Source organism: Muntiacus reevesi, chromosome 4 (genome assembly GCF_963930625.1).
Source record: "Muntiacus reevesi chromosome 4, mMunRee1.1, whole genome shotgun sequence".
In the NCBI taxonomy this organism is placed as follows: domain Eukaryota; kingdom Metazoa; phylum Chordata; class Mammalia; order Artiodactyla; family Cervidae; genus Muntiacus; species Muntiacus reevesi.
Window position 1 is genome coordinate 150,660,968 of NC_089252.1, and position 19,421 is coordinate 150,680,388.

Genomic DNA, 19,421 nt, shown 5'->3' on the forward strand with positions numbered 1-19,421 from the left:
TGGGGTCACAAAGAGTCAAACACAACTGAGCGACTGAACATATTATATTATCATACATTACATTACAGTATACTATATTACATACATATCTCACTATAGCAATTCATTTACCTGTAACATTCTTGATGATGAATCCTGGACTTGAATTTTAAGAACTTGATAAAAAGAAATTGTTCTAAGGAGAAACTGATTTATCTTGCCTAGTTAGACTTTAGGATTTTCAGCAGTGCTTTGCGGACTTTAATGTGAATATGAGTAACCTGGAGATCTTTTAAAACTATAATTTCCTGACTTAGTAGGTCTGTAGGAGGCCCAAGAGTCTGCATTTCTCACAAGCTCTCAGGTGATGCTACTGGTCTGAATGGACCACAGAGGAAATTTTACAGACTATCTTCTTGCAAACTGGCTCTGTAGTTTCTTCTGGCAGAAGGAGATTTAGCGTATGGTACAAATTCTTTGTGGTATTTTTAATCAAGTGTGGGTCAAAGGCTCCAGCCAATGGTTTTCAACCATAGCTGCGCTTTTGAGTCACCTGGAGGTGCTTTTAAAAAACACCAATGCCTAGGTTTTGCTCTCTGCGAACTAGATTTAATGAAACACTGCCCTAGGCAATGAAGTAAAACAGATGCATACACTGCTCTTATGTTTTACACAGCAGATCTATGACAAGTCTGCCCTTGAGAAGTTTTTCAAAATGATAAGATGGTACAATGCATATTATGAGGGACTTAACATTTAAATTATTAAAAGGAAAAATAAGAGGCAAACCTTGTTTTGCTATAAAATGTGATAGACTACCTGCTTCTTGAGATGAAAACCAAACTGTAGGCCTGTTATTATGTGCATCTGTCTCTGCAGACACTTCTAAGGAAATTGTTATTAAGAAGAATAGAATTCTTGCTTACTTGCCAGGATAATGAGGTAGGCCATCATTATTTGTGTAGCATGGTGAGTTTTCAGATATTAAGCTGTAGATTGGATTATGTTCCAAACCTTTATTCCCTTCCTTGTTATAGAATTTAAGACATCCAGGCAGTGCCTCCCACAAGAGTAGGGAGAGCATATTTTCTTGTCTCATTGATGTTGGACAGGACCAATGAAATGTCAGGACACAGAGACTTGAAATGTTCTTAAGTGGTTTTGGTTGGCTTCTTGTACTCCTGCCATTCCACAAGATCACATCCAGGATAGCTGAGATTCTGACTGACCCCTAAAAGATCTGGAGTACAGCTCAGACATCTGTATTTGTTAGATATTACAAACAGGTAATTCACTGACCTCTAGGTTTGAAGGACTAGAAAGTAAAACAGATCATGTAAATGCATTTTGTCCAGTACACTTATGATCTCAGTCCATTAAACTTCTGAAATACACTTCATCTGATGATTTTCTGTGATGAAATTGTCACTGTTTAATTGTCAAATAAGGTGGTTAGGGTTCCGTGAAGTCTAAGTATTTAATATAAAGATTTATTTTGAGAATGTGATTCTTTTGTTTAAATTGTTCTTTCATTTATGAAATGATGGAGATGGTTGGTTAGCTATTTTTTTCTTACTTAGAAAAATTAGAAGTTAGAAATTGAAAGTTGAAAAGGTTACATATGTTCCTAATTTTGGTGGGATACAGGGGTAAGTGCAGACATTTTATGGTATAAGAATCCAAAAGCTAGGGAGCATCTTTACAAACTATTGACTTGACTCAGTGTGGATAAATCAAATGGAAGCAGAGGATTAGGCCATTCTGTACTCAAGGGTCCCTCCCAGTGGCTAATGGGATAAGCAAAATAATGCCCTAAAAGAAACCAGTACTAATTAGGTGCTATCCCTTTGGAGCATATTTTGTTATTTGTGTGTGTGTGAACTTTGTGTTAAGATCTTAAGTGGGTGAGGCATCTCTGCAGAAATCAAGGATGGATAGACTTTAGCTAAGTAAATGAAGTATTTACAATAAACCATAGCTAATCATATAAAAGTGTCAAAATCACTCTTCCTAATAGTTAGTGTTATGAAGTGTTATAAAAATTATAAGTTGTTAATTCCTCTTTCTTGGCTTTCTAGCTGACTGTCAAAAAATAGTAATATCACCTGATGTATTTTGAGTATTAAAATAAAAAGGTTGGCAACATCTTCACAAATGTGCAGGACTGTAGAACTGAGACAAATTGTACTGGGTGGCTATGAAAGCTTCCCCTGTGTACTTTGGGGAGTGGTCTGGACCCCTTCAAAGCCAGGAAGCAGATATAATATGGCAGAAGCCCACTGCAAAGGGCCAGGCAAGACCTGACCACCTCTGTGTCCTTGGACATGTCACTGAATCACTCTGAGACTCAGTGTATCTATAAAAGGAAGGGCTTAGATAGGTGGTTTTTAAGAAATTTACCAGATATGAAATACTATGATATAGTTTTACATTTGTATTGTAATGTCTCCTAGTGAAGGAAAAAAAAAATGAGCTTGCTGTTGTTGATCAGTTGCCCAGTGTCTGCGACCCCCTGGACTGCAGCACACCAGGCCTCCCTGGCCCTTACCATCTCCCGGAGCTTACCCAAGTTCATATTCATTGCATCGTTGATGCCGTCCAGCCATCTCATTCTCTGACGCCCTCTTCTCCTTCTACCCTTAATCTTTCCCAGCATTAGGGACTTTTCCAATGAGTCATCTGTTCAAATCAGATGACAAAATATTGAAGCTTCAGCATCAGTCCTTCCAGTGAATATTCAGGGTTGATCTCCCTTAAGATTGACCAGTTTGATCTCCTTGTGCAAATTTGGCCAAATTATTCTTCCCCACTTTCTTGGTAAAGGCAACATTTTTGAAAATGAGGAAATAGAGCCACAGAAGGGTTAATTAACATGCCCCAAATCACACAAAAACTTTACACTTGGTCTTTTGAATCTAGAACTTTGAAATTTATATAGATCTATTTTTCCACAAGAGCATCTCCAAAAAATACCCATTATCTAGATTTTACTTTGGGCAGATATCGAAATTATTTTTACCCTTTTCACATGGATTATTAGATCTGGGGGATATTTTCTGTTTTATGATTAAAATAAACTATTTCTAAGTACTAAGTATCCTGACTTTAAAAACTCTTGACATCTTCTCTTTAAAAGATAAAAACCAATTCAATAATCTAAACAATGACTTCTTGTTTTTTTCCCCAGTTATTATTACAAGTACATGTATGTATATGTGACAGAGAGGAAGAGGTATCCTTGTTTAAGATAATCTTGTTTCTCCTATCACTTTTTACTTAGAGTCATTATAATATAGCAATTACCTGAGATCTATAAAACATTGCCCAGGTGAAACTCTGCTGCCCTCAGTGTTTGTATAAAGAGATTGAAGCACAGAGGTATATTAAGTGTGCTTCTCAAGGTTAACTGACTTTCTCAAGGTCAAACAGAAAATTACGGTCAAGGCTGGGATTAGGATCTAAGGTTCCTGACCCAGATGCTTTAATTCCATTAGGCTGTTGTTCTTTCCCAGAGTCAGTTTAGATTCCCAATTCCTTTGCAGAACTTAGAGACTCTGAGGAAATGCACCCTTAATAATCACAGAGGCACAAGTGGCATTTCCAGGTACAGATGATAGGTTTTGAACAGGAAGTTAGGAAGCTTAGAGCATAAATTCACAGGAAAATAAACTAACATGGAAGGACAGCCTGAATTTTCACTAAAAATCAAGCCAGAACTTTAACACTGATTCAATTTTTTTCCCCTGGATTGACCATTCCACTTCCACCAAGCATTTGTTTTTAACCTGCTATTCATCCTGGGACTAATATTCAATGGCATAAAGACCTTGTCTCTTCTGGGTTTGGGAGTTTTTGTTTTTGTTTTTTGGCTTAGTAAAAGCAGATTTCTGCATATTTCATAAAAACTCCTTTGACAGTACCACACAAATAGTATTCAAACAAATTTCCCAACCCTAATTAGAATATTGTTTTATTACACTGCACATTTCCTAAATCTCACACTAATTAAATGTATATTGTACTTTCTCATTACCAACAACTATCCGTGCTCAAGATTTATGGTCGTATACCGTGGTGGTTGACGACTATATCAGCATTTCAATTTCAAATATGTTTCAGAGGTTCAGGGCTTATCTGGAAAATTAATTGCAGCTGAAAGCCTGGCACAGCCTATTCTTCCACAGACCAGCCTGGGGCCCTCCTTCAGCTTCTGACTTCTTTTTCTAGAACAGCTGCAGGGGGAGTGGAGTGAGGAGTGGGAGAGAGGGGAGGGAAAGAGGGACGTGGGGGAGTGTGGAATGCCATCCCATTCTCAGAGCTTTCCTTCCGATCTCTGGAATCTGTCTGCAGGGGAAATGAACATTCTTGTCTGCCTAATGCACACAGTAAGTGGACAGAGGCCCTGCTTCCCAGCGCTCCATTAGCAGGAAGGCCATGTGTTGGCTGCTAAAAACACTGGTGGCTTTTCCCCTTTATTATTTTTTAAGCAAGGATTTCAGCTTTCTATCTTTTTTTTTTTGGTTTGTTTTTTGTTGAGTTCAGCTGTGGACTTTCAAGATATGGATATACTTATTGGCTTAGAATCACACAGATGACCCTTGAAGGCAATTGAATTTTTCCTGCCGGTTTTTCTCTCTCAACTTTTCCAAAGGGAAGGCAGGGAACAATAACACAGTTACCCTGGCTAGTGGACTGCAACCCAAGTATTCGACATTTCTGCTTTATGAGTTGTTCTGTTGTTGTTGGTGGGTTTTTTTTGGCTGCACCACATGACTTGCAGGATCTTAGTTCCCCCTTGACCAGGGATCAAACCCAGGTCCCCAGCAGTGGAAAGGTGGAGTCCTAACCTCTGGACAACTAGGGAAGTTCCTGCTTTGTGAATTTAATTATATGCTATGAGTATGAAAGAGCAGTTTGAAAAAAGGGACAGTTCACATATTTTTGTTTTCTTACTAATTTACCAGAAAGGTCCTTGTAGTAGAGTAGGAACCATCTTAGCTTATCATGAACATTGAAAAGCAAAGAATCCCTGTTTAATTCAGGGGGCATTTGGTTACAAGCCGCAGAAACTAATGGACAACAGTTTAAGCAAATAGAATCAGACCTGAGGAAAGCTGAGACTAATGAGAGTCTGGAATTGGAGGCTAGAAGGCGTTCATGAAACAGAATTCCAGTTCTTTTCATCTCTCTCATGCCCATGCTTAGCTTATCTTTCTCTCCATGGTGTATTTCATTTCCTGTCTTCTAGACCATCTGCTTTACCCTCTGCTTCTTCCTGTGGTCTGGCTCTCTTGATTAACTCATCCATCCACACCATCCCCAAACTCCCAGCCTTGAGGGTCTCCACTTCCACTCTCTGCTCCAAACTATCACTAATTACTACAGTTTTACTATCTCAGTTTAAATTATTGAGAGGCTTTGATTAACTCAGTTTGGGTCAGATGTGCAGCCGATGCCGAATCAGTTTTGACGGCAGTGGTGGCATCGTGACCACTAAATACATTGGTTACTTTTGTAGAATCTATGAGGGCAGCACTGCCAAGGAAGAGAAAGTTGGCTGAGAATCTCGCCATCCACCCCAAATGTGACATAGTAGGGTCCAGTGTTTCTTTCTCTCTGCCTGTCTCTCTCACACACACAGAAAATGGCTCAATGACAAGTAGGTGGCGTCTCATCTGAAATATGGCTAAAACAAAATACTTGAGTTCAATTGTTCTTAGTCATTTCTCTCTTAAAATTAAAGATCATACATACCCTAGGAGGGCCTATTAAAAATGCAGATACCAGGGCTTGCTTCAGAGATCCTGACTGAAAGAGGTATCAGAGCTTTCTAATAAGCTCTTCAGGAGAGCCGGCTTAGCGTGGTCCACACACCTCATTTTGAGGAAGCCCTGGTTTCTTGATGATTCTTAACCTGTGTTCAGGTGTAACAGTGATAGTGGTGAAGGAATTTTTGGACACTTAGCTATGGTAAGGCATAAGGACTTCTGACTCACTCGTAATGACTGTAACAGATTAAGTAGTGAAAATGAATTGCATCGAACATCTAAGCTTCAACTAGGATTTGGTGACGTAGGTGTATAAACAGCTCAGGGGCCTAGTCAAAGAAACCCCAAGTGCTCTCATTTCACTAGCTGTCGTTCCTGTCTGTAAAATAAAAGGTAAGTTAATTAGGAAATAACATGATCGTATTAATAATGCCATTCCAGTCAGCACTACAGTGAAACACACCAGAATTGGTTTCATTCGCTTGCCTGAGAGGATTGATACTAAACTGTCAGGAGTGACATGACAGAAGTGTCAGTGTCATTATTCCAACCCCATAGGAGCATCATCAGGAAGGATAATTTAATTTCTCTCACCCTTTTTTCTAGGGTTTCATACCTTCCTGAAAATGCTAATTTTGAAGAGCACAGATTTATGATATTTTATTCCCAAAGTTAAAAACACTCTTCACATTCGCAAGCTTACTGCTTCATGTGTGGCTTTTGGGTTTGCTGTTGGGCCAAATATCTACCTTACAACACCCAGGGTTCGGCATGCTTTATTGGATGGAAAAAGCAAAGCGATAGAGGAAGAATGAAATTAAAAAGAAATTAAGATATGAGGTGTATACAGCCAAGTACATCATCTTTTTTCCACATGAAGCACAGAGGGTGGTTTTTCCAGGCACTCACAGGCGCGTGGCACCTGTGTTCATTTAAATGATTACACATTCAACAAAATTTGAATGTGTGATGTGCAATCATTTGAATCACTCATTATACATTAAAATAAACCAACACAAACACAACTCATTCTCTGCTGCTTTTGAGAAACTAAGTAAATTAAATGAAAGAACAAAATGAAGATGATGCCAGGCTGAAGATCATTCTTTGACCATGATCAAACTTCTAGTGGTGATGTGGGTTAGAAAAAGAGTAAAAGAAAAGAGAGTGTCTCCTCCTGCCCAGAGCCACCATGCTCCCAGACCACTTCTCACTTTGCCCTAGCCCAGAGGACTGTATAGCAAAAAGGGAAACAGTAGGAAAAAACAGTTCAGAAAAAAGGCAAGTGGAAAGAATATAGTCTTGGGGAAGTGCAGGTGTTTTCCCCAGCTTTCCCATTATAATTGTCTATGGTTACTGTGTCTTCTTTTTTTATAGTTAATGATTTCTACAACCTACTTGAATGGGGCTTCTGTCCACATAAATACACAGAAACTGTTTCAAGGTTTCTCATCTTGCCAAATACAAATGTCCCTTTCTTATCTTTCTCGACCTGTCAGCATTTGAATGAATGAGCCCCTGACTCCTATCTGAAACATCCTCTCCTACCTTCCACAGTCAACATGATTCTAGTTTTCCTTGTGATAGGTCCAAATCTCTTCCTCCCCCTTCCATGATCAGTGCTTCAGTGATTGACAACTGCCAGACTGGTTTGCAGTGGTCTTTTCTCCTCCTGGGACATAAGCATGCAGATGAATCCAGACTTACAAATCTAAGTTGAAAGTCATCCCTGAACCACCCACAAACATATATCCAATGTTTCCTTGATACCCTGTCTCAGAAGTCTTATTAAGATCTGAAACTTAAAACCTGGTGAAAACAGAACTGTTAATTTTATACTGACCTCTCTAAACATTTGGGCTTCCCTGCTGGTTCAGTGATAAAGAATCTGCCTGCCAATGTGGGAGATGCAGTTTTGATCCCTGGTCCAGGAAGATCCCCTGGAGAAGGAAATGGCACCCCACTTCAGTATTCTTGCCTGGAGAATCCCATGGACAGAGGAGCCTGGTGTGCTATAGTCCATGGGGTCACAGAGTTGGACACAACTTAGCTACTGAACAACAATTCTAAACAGTATCTTCTTCACCTACCCAGTTGCTCTGGCAAAAAAAAAAAAAAAAAAGTAGGAGTTTTTCTCAACTCCTGTTTCTCCCTCTATTCATCCTACATCTCATTCATCAGCAAGTCCATTCAAGACTACTTCCAAAATGTTTCCCAAAGCCATTAAGCTCCATTCACTCTGATGACTATGTTAGCAGTCTAACAGGTTTCTCTCCTTCCAGTAGGAGATAGAATATTTTCCCTCAATTTTCTCTATCTTTTCTGAAATCCCTCTTGTCAATCCACCATCATATTTTTCCCGACTAATATCCTAACTCTGCAAGAGGTCCTCTAAAAATACAAATAAGTTTTGATGTTTCCTATAATAGCTTCCTATTACATTTAGGATAAAATTTGAGATTATCATAGCATACAAAGCCTTGAAAGATACAATTCCAAATTCTATGACCACATTTTCTACAATTCTAATTTCACAGAATGTTCTTTGAAAACCAAATCAGATTTTGTCATTCCCAAAATTAAGAAACTTCAAAGTTTAGTAGTCTTTGCCACATTGTACAATGCTATATCTGTTAAGAATCTTTTGGCTCCAAGTAGTGGAAAAACTGATTAATGATCACTTACACAAAAAGAAATTAATTTACCTCACAGAACAAGTAATTCTGAGTAGGAATTTGGTGCGATTGGTGCAGCTGTTTAATGATTCCACGAAGTACTTAGTTTCTCTCTTTTTTCTCTGCCATCCTTATTATGTTAGCATTTGACCTTGTTACTTATTGTCTCATGGACCCAAGATGGCTCTTGTAGCTCCATACATCACATGTATCACGTCCATGTTCAAGGTAAGAAAAATGTAGGAGAGAGAGGATTAGTACTAGAAAACTCATTGCTAATACATGGTCTTTGCACTTATTATTTCTTCCAGTTGGAATGACTTTTGCTGATTTTCATACAGTTTGCACCTTATAACTGTTAGAGTTACAACACAAGCATCATCTCAGGGAGTTGAGTTATTAATCCAATGTAGTTGTTCTTGGTGTTTAGTTGCTAAGTTATATCTGACTCTTTATGACCCCATGGAGTGTAGCCCACCAGGCTCCTCTGTCCATGGGATTTTCCCAGGCAAGAATACAGGAGTGGTTGCCATTTCCCTCTCCAGGTGATCTTGCTGGCCCAGGGATCAAACCTGTGTTTATTGCATTGGCATATGGATTCTTTTTCCTCTGAGCCACCAGGGAAGCCCCAATCCAAAGCAGTACCTCCTGATATTTCATCATAACTATCTGTTTGTTTGTTTTCTTATTGAAATTTTATTAGTTTGGTAGAGCTGCTGTAACGAAGTATCACAGACTGGTGACTTAATGCCTTAGTTCAGGCTGCTGTAACAAAAAATACCACAGATGGTAGTTTATGAGACAAAAATTTGTTTCTCAGAGTTATGGAGGCTGGGGAGTCCAAGATCAATGTGTCTGATGATTTGATTCCTGGTGAGAACCCCTCTCATGATTTGCAGGTGGACACCTTTATGCTGTGTCCTCACATACCATGGAGATAGAGAGGAAGAAAACTCTCTTGTGTTTCTTTTTATAAAGACACTAATCCCCTCATGGGGGCTCTACTCCCATGATCTAATTACTTCCCAAAAGTCCCTCCTCCAAATGTCATCACACTGGGGACTAGGGTTTCAACATAGGAATTTAGGGGTCATTCAGTCCATAGCACTTAAGCAATAAAATTTTATTAACTTGTAGTTCTGGAGGCCAGAAATCTGAGATTAAGGATTTGGCAGGGCTGGTACCTTCTGAGTGCTGTGAGGGAAGGAGCTGTTCCGGTCTCTCCCCCTGGTTCATAGACAGCCATCTTCTCCCTGGGCTTCAAGTCATCTTTTTGTCAGTGAGCTTACCCAAATTTCCCATTCGTATAAGGACATCAGTCATGTTGAATTAAGTTTCATCCTAAATGACTGCATTTTAACTTGATTACCTCAATAAAGACTCTGTCTCCTAATAAGGTCATATTCTGAAGGACTGGGCTTAGTAATTCAACATATAAATTTGGGGAGAGGGCACAACTCAACTATAACAAACTCAATAAATATGTGCTGAGTGGGTAGATTCTGATCATAGCCACCACTTGTTGAATGTTCGTAATGTGCCATGTCCTACATGAAGTACTTTATCCCATCTTCTTTAATTTGCACAGTGATCCAATGAAGAGGGTACTACATGTGTTCTTTTAGAAATGCAAAAACCATAGTGAGAGAGAGATGAGCAATATAGCAGGAGAGCGGAGGCAGGGAAGAAAACAAAGGCTGGGATGTCGCCAGCAAAATGGTAAGGAAACATCCTTTGAGACCTCTTCATTACCTTTGGTCACATTGGATCATAAGTAGACAAGGAGTCTAAAATAGAGAATTTATATACAGGTCAGCAAATTTTTTTCCTTAAAGTACCTATTTTAGCTTTCCAAGGCACATGGTTTCTGTCACAGCCACTCTGCCATGGTAGTATGAAGCAGCCAAAGAAAATACATAAATAAATGACTGTGGATGTGTTCCAATAAAACTTTATTTATAAAAGCCAATGACTACCCAGATTTTGCCTATGGATCATAGTTTACTAAAACTTCAGAAAAGGAAATCTTCACTTGATTTTCTTTCCTTTTGTTTTCCGCAACGTAATGTAAATCTTATGAATTTAGAAAAACTGTGCTGACTTGATGTCTTTGAGATGCCCAGCATTTGCTTCTATTTTTCAGAGAATATTATACTAAACCAAACAAAATCTGTGAGGAACCTTCAAGCCACAAATGCCCTCCATAATATTCTCTTCTCTGGGAAATTCTTCATCACCTCCTGTTACAGTGTGAACTTATGTCCTCAGTGGTGGTGGAAGAGAGGTGTGCAGATAGAGGAGAGGTCAGAAGACAGAGGTACAAAGCCTATCAATCTGGAGTTTCATTCCTGGCTGAGGGATGAATGAACATGTGGTTTGGGTGCCACATTTCAATTCACCATGAGTTGTCTTCTTTTCTGATGAGATCAGAAAACAGATTTTACATATCTGAGGATATATTCCTTATTAAATCTTAGAGATCATCTGGATAAATACACTTGATAAAAGGGCAGTGTAAGGATACCCTGATTTAGGGGTGCTGAAGAATTCTCCCCAACACCTGAATAATTATATGTTTTGAACTTGTGATTCCCTGTGCCCTTCATCAGCCTAATTTTTCCCTTCTTTTCATGATATACCCTGCCCCACTCTAGTCTTTAGAGTTCCTCCTTTTTCAGATCTAGACTTATAACAAGATGACGTTTCCATCTGCTTTACCCTCCGCTCCACCATAGCAGTGTCTTTAAGGACCCAGGCCTGTCTCATTTTGAGTAATTTACCACTAAAAGAACCTGGGAGACAGAGAAGAAACAATAGAAGTGAACATGGGTGTTAGATGTCTGATAAAGATCTTATAAGAGTGGACTCTCATCAGACTCCGCCATGTTTTCATTCTCTTATTCTCTTCTCTTATTTCATTCTCTAAGGGGGGAAAAATCTTCATTTTTTCCTTATTACAACAGTAACTTGTGGGCCTATAATTCTGGCAATATGTTAGGCTAAATATCCTGAAAAACCTCCCAGTACAAAATCCCTCAACACACTAGATAAAATATAGCAAACATCCTTTAAACATAGAGCCGAAATCATGAGACTATGAGAGAAATCCCCAGGAGCCAAAAACAAAGAAGGAGCTAGAAACCTGTGTGGCAAGTTTATCCTGAAGTACTGGCTTTCCAGGGAACATTTGCCAATTCTAATAACCAAGAGGCTTTCATTTTAACAGTTGAACAGGGGATAAAAAATGAAGCTTTAGACCCATGCCAGATGGGGAACCAGAGCTTAGAGACTCCTTCAAAATCAAGACCTCAAAAAATACATTAAGAAAAGGACTAGAAAAAAAATCACCTGCTGGCAAAGAAATGACAAGGACACTTAGTTGTCATGGTCTAAGCTCCAGGTTGAAAAAAATTTTTTTCCTGATATAATCAAGGCCTTTCCATGTGAGGGTTTGGGAATTGAATTTATATTACTTGAATGACTAGGAAACTCTAGACTGAGGAATTAAAGTGGTTCTTGTTTGAGAGGACCCTGGGGCAGCTAGCAAAAGCAAATGAACATCCCCCAAGGAGGCTTGTCTCCTTACTCGGGCTCTGCAGGAGTCTTATAGATTAAACCCAAATATGACTTCACATTTCAAAACACATAGTAAATACACCATTTTGTGTGATAATGTTAGCAGAAATAGCACAAAGCTAATTAGATTCCCAAAACCTGATATTGAATGATTGGACATAGGATACCAGTTAAGTAGATATAATTGTCCTTTTGCCAATACTGCACTGATTACTACACCTTTATAGTTATAGTTTCTTGTTTGAAATCAAGAAGTATGAAGCCTCTAACTTTGTTCTTTATTTTTGAGATGTTGTAAATATTTAGGGTTCCCTGAAATTCTATACGAATTTTAAGATGGATTTTTCTAATTCTGCAAAAAAAAAAAAAGTTTTGGGGATTTTGACAGGGATTATATTGAACCTATAGATCATTTTTGGTAGTATTGACATAGTAACAACTTTATATCTTTGAACCCATTAACATGGGATGTCTTTCAATTTATTGATGTCTTTAATTTCATTCAGCAATAATTTCTGGTTTTCAGTGTACAAGTCTTTCATCTCCTTAGTTAAGTTTGTTCCTGAGTATTTTTATTTTGATGTTATTGTAAATAGAATTATTATTGTAATTTTTTCTGATTTTTCATTGTTAATGTATAGACAGGCAACTGATTTTTGTTTGTTAATTTTGAATGTTGTAACTTTGCTGAATTCATTTATTAGTTTTAATAGTTACTTTGTGGAGTTTTTAGGGTTTTCTCTGTATAAGATCATGTCACCTGTAACCAGAGATAATTTTACTTCTTTTCTAATTTGAATGCCTTTCGTTTCTCTTTCTTGTCTAATTGCTTGGGCGAAGACTTTTAGTATTATGTTGAATGGAAATGAGGAACGTTGTAACTCTTGTTTTGCTGCTGATCTTATAGAGATAGCTTTAAATCTTTCACCATTGAGTATGATGTTAGTGCTGGGCTTTTCATATGTGTTATTTATTATGTTGAGGTAGTTACCTTTTATTTCTAGTTGTTGAGTATTTACATCATGAAAAAGTGTTCAATTTTGTCAAATGCTTTTTTTCATTGATTGAAATGATTATGGATCCCCTACTCTCCCTCATTTTGCTAATGTGGTGTATTATGTTGATTAATATTTGCATGTTGAACTACATTTGTACGCCAGAAATAAATCCCATTTGGCCACAGTGCATAATCCAGTTAATGTGTTGCTAATTCTGTCTGCTAATTACTTTTTTCAGGATTTTAGCAGCAATATTTATCTGGTCTGATATTGGTCTGAAATTTTCTTGTAGTGTCTTTGTCAGGATTTTGTATCAATGTAATGCTGATCTCACAATGAGTTAGTATGAAAAATATTCCCTCCTCTTCAGGTTTTTTTTTTGGTTTGTTTGTTTTTTTGGAAAATTTTGAGGAGGATTAGTTTAATTTTGTGTGTGTGTGTTTCTAGTAATTTTTCCATTTCATCTGAGATATCTAATTGTTCATGGTACTCTCTTATAATGCTTTTTATTTATGTAAAATCTATTATAATGTCTTCTCTTTCACTTCTGATATTAATTGAGTTCTTTCCCTTTTTTCATCACTTTAGCTAAGGTTTTGTCAGTTTTGTTGATCTTTTTGAACAACCAACTCTTGGTTTCACTGATTTTCTCTATTTTATTTATTTCCCATTTTGTTTGTCTCTTTTCTAATCTTCACTCTTTATTTCCTCCTGCTAGCTTTGGGCTTAATACTTCCTCATTTTTAGTTCTTTAAGGTATAAATTCGGCTTTGACTTGATATTGTTCTTATTTTTTAACATCAGCATTTACTACTGTGAATTTCCTGCTTAGCTCTATATTTGCTGAATCCCATAAATTTTGGTATGTTGTGTGTTTTCATTTTTATTTGAGTCAGGATATTTCTAATTTTCCTTGTGGTTTCTCTATTAACCCAAACATTAAACTGTGTTGCTTAATTTCTACATATTTTTAGATTTTCCATTTTCCTTCTGCTATTGATTTCAAATTTCATTCCTGTGTTATTAGAATAGATTTTTATTATAATTTCAATCTTTTAAAATTCTTTAAGGCTCTTTCACCTGACTTATGGTTTTCCTAGAAATTGTTCCATGTACATTTTTTTAAAAATTATTGAAAAATAGCTGATTTACAATGTCATATTTCAGCTGCACAGCAAAGTGATTCAGATGTGAAAATACACACACACACACACATATATATATATAGTGTACAGTTCCTGTGCTATACAATAGATCCTTCTTGGTTATCTATTTTATATATAATAGTGCATAAATGTTAATCCAAAACTCCTAAAAGTTCCACATATATTTTAGGAAAACATATATTCTGCACCTGTTGAGTGAAGTTTTCTATATATGCCTTTTAGGTTCAGTTAGTTTATAATGTTGTTCAGGTCCACTATTTCTTTATTGATCTTCTGTCTGGTTGTTCTATTATCCAAAGTGGGATACTGAAATTTCCCACTATTATTGTAGATCTGTCTACTTCTCCTTTCTAACCTGTCACTGTTTGCTTCATAAATTTTGGAGCTCTGATATTTCCTGCAAATATGCTTATAATTGCTATATCTTCTTGGTGAATTAACACTTTTGTTATTATACAATGTCTTTCTTTATTTCTTATAATAGTTTTTGACTTCAAGTTTATTTTGTCTGATATTAGAATGGCATCCCTTGTTATCTTTTGGTTACTGTTTGGATGGAATATCTTTTCCATCATCTCATTTTTAGCCTTCATGAGCTCATAGATGTAAAGTTGGTCTCATAGACATCACATAGTAGGATCCTCTTTTAAAGTCATTCTGCCTATCTGTGTTTTCTGATGGGGGGAATTCAGGCCATTTTGGTTTTAAGTAGCTGCTGGTAGTAAAGGACTTATTATTGTCGTTTTCTTATTTGTTTTCCAAATGTCTTACAACTTTTTTTTTTGCTTGCTTATTGCCTTCCTTTTATGGTATTTGATTTTTTTAAGTAGTTACACATTTTTATTCCCTTCTTATATTCTTTTGTTTTGGCTGTGCCATGCAGCATGTGGGATTCTAATTCCCTTATCAGGGGTCAAACCTATGACCCCTGCAGTGGAAGTGTGGAATCATAACCACTGAATCATGAGGGAAATCCTAGATATTCTCTTTATGGTTACCATGGGGATTATATATAACATCCTAAAGATATAGTGGACTTCTCAGGTGACACTTGTGGTAAAGAACCCGCCTGCCAGTGCAGGAGACTTAAAAGACGCCAGTTCAATCCCTGGATCTCGGAGACCCCCTGGAGGAAGGCATGGAAACCCACTCCAGTATTCTTGCCTGGAGAACCCCATGGACAGAAGAAACTGGTGGGCTATAGTCCACAGGGTCACAAAGAATCAGACAGGACTGAAGCAACTTGTCATGCGCAAATATATAACTATCTTATTTCACTGAATTATAATTAACATACAATGTTATATTTGTTTAATGTGTATATCTTGTGGTTTAATACTTTTATAAATTATTAAATAATCATATAACTATTTGAAACTGTTACCAACTTAAAATTAGATACATACAAAATCTACTCCTTTATCTCTCTGTTCCTGTTGTTATTTTTCACAGACTAAATCTTTATATAATGTAGGTTTATATATATGTATATAATATATAAATATATGTATAATATACGCATATTATATGTATAAGTATCTATAATGTATACATATTATATGTATAATTTATGTTAAATTTTTATGTAATATGCATATTGAAATAGATTTGTGACTTTTTTGTGTAGTTTCTTTTAAATCTGTAGAATAAAAAAAGTACAGCTATAAGATAAGATTATGGTAGTACTACTTTTTATACTTGTCCATATATTCACCTTTAACAGAAAAGTTTATATTTTTGTGGCTCCTTTGTTTGAACTGAAGAACTCCTTTTAGCTTTTCTTATAGAGCAGGCAGTTGTGTCTGACTCTTTGTGACCCCATTGCCTGTAGCACACCAGGCTTCCTTGTCCTTCACTGTCTCCTGGAGTTTACTCAAATTCATGTCCCTTGAATCAGTGATGCCATCCAACCATCATATCCTCTGTCGACCCCTTCTCCTGTTGCCCTCAGTCTTTCACAGCATCAGGGTCTTTTTCAGTGAGTTGGCTCTTCACATCAAGTGGCCAAAGTATTAGAGCTTCAGCTTAAGTATCAGTCCTTCCAATAAATATTCAGGGTTGATTTCCTTTAAGACTGACTGATTTGATCTCCTTGCTGTCCAAGGGGCTCTCAAGAGTCTTCTCCAGCACCACAGTCTGAAAGCATCAGTTCTTCCATGCTCTGCCTTCTTTATGGAACAACCCTCACATCCATACATGACTACTGGAAAAGCCATAGCTTTGAGTACACGAACCTTTGTCAGCAAAGTGATGTCTTAGCTTTTTAATACACTGTCTAGCTTTGTCATAGATTTCCTTCCAAGAAGAAAGTGTCTTTAATTTCATGTCTGCAGTCACCATCTTCAGTGATTTTGGAGCCCAAGAAAATAAAATCTGTCATTGTTGCCACTTTGTACCCTTCTATTTGCCATGAAGTGATGGGAGCAGATGCCATGACCTGTTTTCTGAATGTTGAGTTTTAAGCCAGCCTTTTCACTCTCCTCTTTCACCTTCATCAAGAGGCTCTTTAGTTCCTCTTCTTTTTTTTTTTTTTTTTTTTGCCATTAGGGTGGTATCATCAACACATCTGAGGTTGTTGGTATTTTTTCAAGCAGTCTTGATTCCAGCTTGTGCTTCATCCTGTTTGGCATTCTGCATGATGTACTCTGCATAGAAGTTAAGATACAGCCTTGTACTCTTTTCCCAATTTTGAACCAGTCAGTTGTTCCATGTAAGGTTCTAACTGTTGCTGTTCTAACTTGACCCTCATACAGGTTTCTCAGGAGACAGGTAAGGTGGTCTGTTATTCCCATCTTTTTTAAAAAAATATTTATGTATTAATTTTAATCGGAGGCCACTGCTTTAAGAATTTCCCACGTTCATTGTGATTCACATAGTCAAATGCTGTAACATAGTCATGAAACAGAAGTAGATGTTTTTCTGGAATTCCTTTGCTTTCTCTATGATCCAATGAATATTGCCAATTTGATCTCTGGTTCCTGTGCCTCTTCTAAACCCAGCTTGTACATCTGGAAGTTATCAATTCTGGTACTGTTAAAGCCTAGCTTGAAGGATTTTGAGCATAATCTCACTAGCATGGGAAACGAGTGCAATTATGCGGTAGTTTGAAAGTTCTTTGGCACTGCCCTTCTTTGGAATTGGAATGAAAACTGACTTTTTTCAGTCCTGTGGCCACTGCTGAGTTTTCCAAATTTGCTGGCATATTGAGTACAGCACTTTATCAGTATCATTTTTTAGGATTTGAAATAGTTCAGCTGGAATTCCATCACCGCCACTAGCTTTGTTGCTGGTAATACTTCCTAAAGCCCACTTGACTTCACACTCCAGGATGTATGGCTCTAGTTAGTGACCATCATGGTTATCCCAGTCATAAAGTTTTCTTTTGCTAGGCTCTTTTGTGTATTTTTGTCACCTCTTCTTAATCTCTTCTGCCTCTGTTAGGTCCTTACAATTTCTATCTTTTATCATGCCTATCCTTGCATGAAATATTCCTTTAATATCTCCAATTTTCTTGAAGAGATCTCTAATCTTTCCCATTCTATTGTTTTCCTCTATTTCTTTGCAACATTCATTGAAGAAGGCCTTCTTATCTCTTCTTGCTGTTCTCTGGAACTTTGCACTCAGGTGGGTATATCTTTCCCTTTCTTCCTTTTTGTTTCTCTTCTTTCCTCAGCTATTTGTAAAGCCTCCTAACACAACCACTTTGCCTTCTTACATTTCTTTTTCATTGGAATGATTTTGGTCACTTCCTCCTGTACAATGTTACGAACCTTGTCCATAGTTCTTCAGGCATTCTGTCTACCACATCTAATCCCTCAAATGTATTCATCACCTCACTGTATAACCATAAGGGATTTGATTTAGGTCAGACCTGAATGGTCTAGTGGTTTTCCCTATTTTCTTCAATTTCAGTCTGAATTTTGCAATAAGGAGTGGTGATTTGATCCACAGTTAGCTCCAGGTCTTATTTTTGCTGACTTTGTAGAGCTTATACACCTTCAGCTGCAAAGAATATGGTCAATCTGATTTCAGTATTGACTATTTGGTGATATCCATGTGTAGAATCACCTCTTGTGTTGGTGGAAAAGGGTGATTGCTATCACCAGTATGTTCTCTTAACAAGACTCTGTTAGCCTTTGCCCTGCTTCATTTTGTACTCCAACGCCAAACCTGCCTGTTATTGCAGGTATCTCTTAATTTCCTACTTTTGCATTCAAATCCCCTGTGAAAAAAGGATATCTTTTTTTGGTGTTAGTTCCAGAAGGTCTTGTAGGTCTTCATAGAAGCAGTCTACTTCAACTTCTTTGGCATCAGTGGTTGGGCCTAGACTTGGATTACTGGGATGTTGAGTGGTTTGCCTTGGAAGTAAACCAAGATCATTCTTTTGTTTTTGACACGATATCCGAGTACTACGTTTCAAGCTTTTTTGTTGTTTTTCAGTCACCAAGTCATGTCCAACTCTTCATGACCCTGTGGACTGCAGCATGCCAGGCTTCCCTGTTAAATAAATAAATAAATATACATTTATGTATATATATATATATTGCCTTCTATATATATATTCACACACAGACATATGTTTTTTACAGATTCTTTCCATTATAGGTTATTAGAAGAGATTGAATATTGTTCCCTGTACTATATAGTAGTGTGTATCTGTTAATCCCAAACTTCTAATTTATTGCTCCTCCTCATTTTCCCTTTGGTAACTCTGTTTTCTATATCTACCAGTCTAGTTCCATCCATGTTGCTGCAAATGGCATTCTTTCTTTCTTTTTATGACTGATATTCCACTATATTACACACACACACACACACACACACACAGACACAGACACACACACACACACACACACACACACACACACACCCCTTGTCTTCTTTATCCACTCAGCTCATGATGGACATTCAGTTTGATTCCATGTGTTGGCTATTGTAGTGCTGCTATGAACACTGGGGTGCATGTATCTTTTCCAATTAAGTTTTCATTTTCCCAAATACATTCCCAGGAGCGGGATTTCAGGATCATATTGTAACCCTTATTTTTAGTTTTTTAAGGAACTTCCATATTGTTCTCAATAGTGATTGCACCAATTTACATTCCCGGTTTCCTTTTCTCTAAACTCTCTCCAGCATTTATTATCTATACACTTTTTGATGATGGCCATTCTGACTGGTGTGATGTATGATGTGATTCTTCATTGTAGTTTTCATTTGCATTTCTCCAGTAATCACCCATATTGAGCATCTTTTCATGTG